This window comes from Mus pahari, chromosome 17 (assembly GCF_900095145.1).
Source record: "Mus pahari chromosome 17, PAHARI_EIJ_v1.1, whole genome shotgun sequence".
In the NCBI taxonomy this organism is placed as follows: Eukaryota; Metazoa; Chordata; class Mammalia; order Rodentia; family Muridae; genus Mus; species Mus pahari.
Window position 1 is genome coordinate 12,754,870 of NC_034606.1, and position 8,168 is coordinate 12,763,037.

General features: G+C 33.9%; 1 long non-coding RNA gene across 1 annotated transcript in view; it reads left to right on the forward strand.

Annotated features, from left to right (window-relative positions):
- Nucleotides 1-7,920, forward strand: part of LOC110334499 — a 129,896-nt gene extending 121,976 nt beyond the window's left edge. The window contains exons 3-4 of the long non-coding RNA XR_002381120.1: nucleotides 6,858-7,073; nucleotides 7,884-7,920. This is a non-coding gene — a long non-coding RNA (uncharacterized LOC110334499). The remainder of the gene's footprint in view (nucleotides 1-6,857; nucleotides 7,074-7,883) is intronic.
- The last annotated feature ends 248 nt before the right edge of the window (nucleotides 7,921-8,168 follow it).

An 8,168-nucleotide genomic window follows, 5' to 3' on the forward strand; every position in this document is an offset into this window, starting at 1 on the left:
AAAGAAAGAAAGAAAGAAAGAAAGGAAGGAAGGAAGGAAGGAAGGAAGGAAGGAAGGAAGGAAGGAAGGAAGGAAGGAAGGAAGGAAGGAAGGATATTTTGTTTAACATTTGTCCTCATTATTTGTTCAGTTTACTGTGAAGATCACAAAAAATAATGCAAGAACTTTGAATAGGAATGTGGAATCACATGTGTTTATCTCCTCCAGTGGGTTTTGTGAGAATTTTTAAATTAAAATTCTGCATGATGTCTTAAGTTACTCAATTAAATACTTTGAAAATAGCATTACTCAAGTCTTGGTGCTTTTTAACATTATTGTCCCCGAACAGACATATTATGTATGAAATGATCCTCCAATCAAAATAAATTAATTTTACATTATGTAATAGGTTATTTTTCCTTTGTGTATAAATCTTTTTCATCAACTACATTAATGCTTTATTATCAATATCAGTCTTCTCAGCAAAATAAATTAGTTGGGATGTCTATCTTGTTTGTATTACATGAAGAAGTTTAATTTAGATGGAAAGCTGTCTCAGTTGATAAATGCCACTTAACAATATTGACTAATTGAATTCAAACTCCAGCATATTGTGAAGGAGGTATGATGTATACTTTATGTGCCTCAGCGATTTCTGTAGACAAATGCATCTCTGGAGCTCACTGGCCAGGTAGTGTAGACAAACTGATAAATTCCATGTTCAATTGAATGATGTTGTCTCTAAAACAAAGAGAAAAATAGACAAACTATGCTTCAGTCCTACTTAAAAGAGGGAACAAAATAATCGCTGGAAATAGAGGGTAGGAGGACTTGGGACGAAGAGGGGGGGGCAGGATCAGGTATAGGAAGAGATGAGGCAGATGTACAGAGGGTCAGGAAATTGGACAGAGTTGTTTAGGAATAGATGTGGAACTGAGAGTAGCCACCATAAAGTTTCAGATTTCAGAAAAGCAAGAGGCTCCCAGGACCCAATGGGCCTGACATCAGTTGAAATACCCAACAAAGGGGAGAGATAATCTACAGAGACCATTTCCAGAGATTAGGCATGGCCCAAAGGGGCTACGCACCCATTTCCAAAATTTTAACCCAGAATTGCTCCTTTCTAAAGGAAATGCAGAGACAGAGTGGAGCAGAGACTGAAGGAAAGGTCATCCAGTGACTGCCCCACCAGGGTATCCATCCCATATGTAGACACCAAACCCAGACACTATTGCCGAGAGTGGATGCGGGGGAAGGCAGAGAATATAATATGGAGTGTAAAAAATAAATTAAAAATAAATTAAAATTTAAAAATTCCAATGAATATAAAGAAAGTATCTAATAAAAAAAAGAAAACGAAAGAAAAAGACTTCTTTTGTAGCTATCTGGCCTCTACACGTAGAGGAATACACTCATATCCAAATGTTCACACAAATAAGAACAGGTACATATACCACACCAAGAGAGAACTATACATTATTTTATCTCTCATTTTTCCCTTTAAAGAATATTTAAAATGAAATATATATGAAACACTATAAATCTATAATTACTCTTAATTGTCACGATCTATATTCATGTTTCTACTGGACATCAAATCAATAATCTGTGAAATAAGTTAAGTAATGTTCTAATTCCATAGCATTTATTAGTAAATTTCCATGTTTCAGCATTTAGAAAAACCTTGTTATTTTTTTCTAATTTGCAGAGGGTCACTTGTCTTATGCATAATTATTTAGGTTGGTAGAAACTGGAAAACCTTCTTCAATTACCATTTTTCCCCTCATAAAAATAATGGATGACATGTATTTGCTAATTGGGACCATTCATTTAATTTGTTTATAGAAAATGTGAACAAAGAAGGGATTTGTGGTATTTGTCTTCCAGTTACCATACACATTACAGCAGAGATGTGCACTCATTGCTGCTAACAATAAATTCACATGGGTGCCGTTCTTGTAAGTGTACACATTAGAGCATTTTCTGAATGCTTAGTGTTGGCAGGTAGAGGGCCCCTACTCTTCTTCCCATAGCCTGCTATCTTCACAATGCTTAGTACAGATATTTCTCCTTACACTATTTTTGTTTGTTATTTCCTTACACTATTATTTGTCTTTGCAGTATTAATTATCCCCTAAAAGTGATACAACCTTCCTCTTTTGTGTTCATAATAACTGCATTGCAGTATTGGTTTGTACAGTAGGAATTAGTTCCATCAGAGCACATACAGCCCACTTGACCTGAACTATGGTGTGTCTCTGTGTTATATCTGGAATAAATTGATTATATATATGTAAAATCATATATATATATATATATATATATATATATATATATATATATATACACACACACACACACATGTACATGCATATGTATATATATGCTTGTATACACATATATGTGAATATACATATATACATATATATGTGAATATTTGTATGGATATATATGTATACATATGTGTATGTATATGTATGTGTGTATGTATATATGTATACATTTATATGTATATATGTCAGCCATAGATGTATATATATATGGGTTCATTCCAGAAGACCACTTTTTCACTTTCGCCTCCTAAAATGTCTCAGTGTCTTCTACATTAAAGTGTGTTTTTGTTGTTGTCGTTGTTGTTTTGATTGTAGGATAAAGAGAAATATGCAACTGAGAAAATATACACATATTTTAATTTTTTCCAGATCAAACAGCAGCGATTTCTTATTCATAACTCAAAGCTTCTCTCTTTCACAGATTATGTACTTAATTTTCTTTTTGCTCTCCCCAGTAATGAATTTACTGAGTACAAACTGACTTCACATTCAGAAGGTGTTTCCTAAAAGCTGCAGTTGAAAGCAAGCATCTGTTATATTATGTCAGCTTTTCCTCTCTGGATCTCAGAGAATTCTCTGCATCATTAGTATATAATCAGGTTTTGTTTTGAATTAAATATCAACAAAATAGCAGAGTCAAAGTGAAATATGGTTTTGTCCATGGTCTCTAAAAAGGACTTATGTAAATAGCATGTTTCAAGTTATAGTACTCCAAGAAAATAAATTTATTGAATATTTTCATATACAACACAGTAATACCCTATCAACTTGCTAGCAATTACACTCTTAGGTTTTTTTCCCTCTTGCTGAGATAATAACCACCATAATCAAAAGTATTTTGGGAAGGAAAGAATATGTTAACTTTCAGGTTACAATAAATCATCAAATGAATTCTGGACAGAAAATATAGCAGTTCAGAAACTTGGCAACAGAAACTGAAGCAGAGAACATAGAGAAAAACTGCTTTCTGGCTTGTTTTCTGCATATTGCTCAGCCTCCTTTCTTATACATTGCAGGACCCCCTGAGCAGGGTGGTATTACTCAAAATAGGTTGCACCCATCTGTATCTCTCTTCACACAAGTAAATAGCAACCACATCCTTGTAGACCATCCAATGTATTCACAGCAGTTTTTGCCCAGATTTTTTTTTTTTAGCTTGTGTCAAGGTGAAAGTTAAAAAAAATCACAATATATATCTCCCTCAACTTATATATGTTTTCTATTAATATTGAAGTATTAACCACAATTTCAGTTTACAGTTTTCTAGGAGAGGACTAGCAGCATCAAAATATAATGTATGAATATAAATAAAAATACTTAGAAAATCATGTAAGAGCATTTAGCAATACAACTCAACAATTTCTCCCACTGGGCATATGATTTACCCAGTCATGTGTTTTAACTCTGTTAATAATAACAAGTATATATTAGCATCCATGAATCCGTGGATAGTGGTAGATAGTGTTTTCTTTTTTAGTTACTTTCTAGAACATAGTGACAAAGACAACTCAAAGAAAATGTATGATGAATGTTTAATGTTCCAAAGGCTGATTCCATGAACAACAATTTGGGGAGGATGACAGCAAGCAGCCAGGCATGCTGTTGAAACTGTGATTGAGAGTTTAAGTCTTGACCCAGATGCATAGGACAGTGAGAATTAATTGGGATTGGGAATTTGAAATTTCAAAGCTTAAATCCAGTGGCACATCACCTCCAATAAGGTTTTTCCCTTCAAATCCTTCACAAACAGAATTATCAATTTGGGACAAATGTTCAAATATATACATGTATGAGGTCTATTTTTATTCAAATCACTACAGAGTCGTTAGCTAGTGACATTCCATAGATACCCAACTATTGCAGGGTTTTTCTGTTGCCATTCATTTTCCTACAGATACTTACGTTCCAAAGTTTGTGAATTCATCGGAAATTGATTATTGCAGCTAATTCTTGTGTTCTTGTGGGATTCAAGAACAAAGGTAGGAAGTTTAACTGCTTTGGGAAGGTTTGAATTACTTGACTCACAACTCATAGGAAAGTAGTCCACATTTGGCAAAGGGATTTTTTTTTTGTAAACTTATTTTATTAAATATTTTCTTCATTTACCTTTCAAATGCTATCCCGAATGTCCCCTATACCCTCCCCCCACCCTGCTCCCCTGCCCACCCACTCCAACTTCTTGGCCCTGGCGCTCCCCTGTATGGGGCATATAAAGTTTGGCAAAGGGATTTTAACTTGAGAAAGCTATGACTTCTGAGAGCAGCATTAACTATCCATTGAGAGTATTCTCCCTACACTGGGGTATTGAACCTTCCCAGAACAAAGTGCCTCTCCTCCCGTTGATGACAAGACCATCCTCTGCTACATATGCAAAAATATCCAATTAAAAAAAACAAACAAACAGTGTATTCCCTTCCAAGAATCTGTTTGCATTATATTTTCAGTTAGCTTATAAAGTGGTTTTTGTATAATAATTTCATGGTTCCTTAATTTTAGACAACTATTTCCCATATTCACACATTTCTCTGATGTAATTTCTTTTAAATCATATATGCATATATGATTTGCATATATATGCAAATAACTTTAAAAATAATACCAAAATTAAAGAAATAGTTGAAGTCCAAGAATTGTAAGAAAGTATGTATGCTGTACTTTATATGCCATTTTTATTTAAGCAATCTTGTTTTGTTTTTTGGGTTTTGTTTTTGTTCTTTGTTTTTTTTTGTTTTGTTTTGTTTTGTTTTGTTTTTTGAGACAAGTCTTCTCTGTATAGCCTTTGGCTGTCCTGGAACTCACTCTGTAGAGCAGGCTGGCCCCGAACTCCGAAATCCATGTGCTTTTGCCTCCCAAGTGCAGGGATTAAAGGCAAGCACCACCACTGCCTGTTAAGTAAGCTTGTTAAAGTGAACATAAATTTATTTAGCTAGTGACCCATCTAAAACTTGACATATTAATTGAAGTTAAATCACATTATACCCGATATATTATTAAATATTTTATTATTAAAGATTTTATTATTAACGACAGTTTAGTAACTATAGATTTTCTTAATTAGTAGTTCTGTGAATATTTTTGAATAAGTATAAAACTCTAATTGCATACCTGCTACTTTCTATCAGCATATATTATATTTCAGACTTGACAACAATGCTTTGGAGAGATTTATTCAAGACACTGGACCTCTGATGTAGATGTCACTGAATGTATAGAACTGAAAAGTCTATTGTGTAGAATCTTGAAAGATAATAACTAAGAGACTCACACATGTTGTAGGTTTGGCTCATGACATTTCAGAAGGAAAGGCAGACTCTATCAGGAAATGTCACATGATATTTTGACTTGATAATATTTTGTTTTTGGTGAGCTGTGGCTGAGGAGTGAGATGTCATTAAAAAGACACCAGAATCACTGAAGTAAAGACTATCCATAACTTGAACAACTGGAGCTGGTTATCGGATGCTGCAGAACCAAAAACAGTTAATAGACGATCAGTATTACTGAAATGGAATATTCTAAAAAGTAGCTCTTAGGGTCATCTCATAGTTATCACAGAGGGTCTTAAGGATATATCTCAATTCGACAGCCAAACTCAGTCACTATGTAAAATTCCTCATATGTTACTGCTTTGAGGAGCAAGAGACACTGAAGGATTTAGGGGATAAGGAAGAGAAACTGGGAATTTAAATTGTGGAAGAAAAGAAGTCCTTGTTAAAAGTACAGATTCAATTGTAGTGAATACTTCAGAATTGGAAGGATCATGGAGATAAGAAGAGGCTTAGCATCATATGACAGGGTTAGAGGCACAAAGATACCAGAAAGCCACTGGGGAATGGAAACCTCAATTGCAATGGAGACCTCAGCATATTAGATATGCATAAACTACAGCATGTTCACCAATTAAATTAGTAGGTATGAACTAGTGCTAGCCTGAAACCATGAGAAAAGCTGCATGTGTACTGTAGAGAGCAGAGCCAGGGAGTAGAACTACCCAAGCTGTTTTGTACCGAGAAAATCATGTGGTCCAGATGTCATATACTAAATCACTTTAATTTTCGAACTTGGATTTTGTCTTACTGTTATCATGATTGCGTCCTGTTTCTTCCCGCTTGTAGTAAAACACATTTAATTAGCTTTTGATCTAGTATGTGTTCATATATGATTAGATTTTTAAAAAGTACTTGATGTAGTTGAATGAATAAAGATTGCCTCCATAGGCTGGTGTATTTAATATTGGTTCCTTTTGTTTATGACACTGTTTGGGAGGGATTTGTTGATATAGTGTGTAGATGTGACTCAGAGGATATGATTTGAGAGTGCAAGAGTGTGCCTTTTTAAGTATCACTCTCTGCCTCATGACTGTGCAGATATGAGTACTCAGCTGTTGCTACAGCATCATACCTGAATACCTACTGCCATACTTCCTGCCATAGTGATTAAGGACTCTAACTCTTGGAAATTATAAGCCATACATAAACATCTTTTTTTATAGTAGAAATGTTCCAAAGACACTTGGACTTTCAATTTTTCAGATTTTATTCTTAGGTGTTAAAGCACTTACCTTGATGTACTTTTGCACACCATTTGGGTGCTATGGCTTCAGGGGCAAGAAGAGGATAAATGAGATTCCTCCTGACTTCTGACAGGAGTTAGAGATGATTTCAAGCTGCCCCCTGGGTAATGGAAGAGAACCCAATATTTTCAGTGACTAAGCCATGCATCTAGCATTGAGAACTTGGACTTTTAAAGTGTTGAGGTTTTGTTGTTGTTGTTGTTGTTCTAATTTGTTCAGAACAACAAAAACAATTCTAGCAACATTTATCTGCATTACTATGTATTTCCATTACTGTCACCAAAATACCTGACTTGCACAATTTTAGTAGAATTAACATTTGTTTGGTTCATAATTCAAAAATGTCATTTCCTTATTCTATGAGAATATGACATAGTAGGAAGTTTACATCATGATGTCCAGGAATCAGAGAGAAGAAAACACAAAAATATGATAAAAATGCATATCTCAAGTGGTCTAATTACTGAAGGAATATGCCATTCCTCATGTTCTAACTACTTCCCTATACCATTATCTCAATAAAAATTATAAAAATAGAGATATATTCACTGGGTCAGTGCTCTAATGATTTGACAATATCTAGTCATCATTAGTTTTGAAATATACATCATCATTGGAAATGAATTTGTAGTATATAAATTTGCTAAGTCCTATCTGAACTGTGTATGGGTTTATGGGCTGATGCAGGCATATAGGAGGGTGAGTTTAACTTTCCTGAAATGTCTGCTCTAAGTTCAAAGATTTATGATGTCAAATAGTTATAAAGTATTCATTTTCATTTTAGATTAAACTCTATATAACATAACACATTTTTAGTTTAAAGTCTATATGATAGAACAGATAAATCAATTATTAGATAACATTGTTATAATGTCCATTCTAACCACTCTCTACAGAAACTCTCATATCATATTTTATGTACTCTTTCTTCAGATTTAATCTCATCTTGAAATAATGTATGTAAGTAGTGAGTCTAACTGACTCAATCAGGAGTGCAGTGTTGTTGTTGTTGTTGTTGTTGTTGTTGTTGTTGTTGTTGCTGTTGTTTTTTGACTCCTAATAAAATGCTTGTGGTTTTCTATTTTTATTTATATCTCCTTCTCCAATATGAAGTCCAACATCTCTAAGAATTCTGCATTTACTCTAAAAGATATATATTTACATTGTGTTCTCCTTTTGCTTCTGAGTCTTTCTCACTGTCTAATATTCTGTCTATAGTTAATTTGCTAAGTTATATTCAGTTCATCTCTTTTTCTTCAATTATTTCCAATAATAAATCAGCT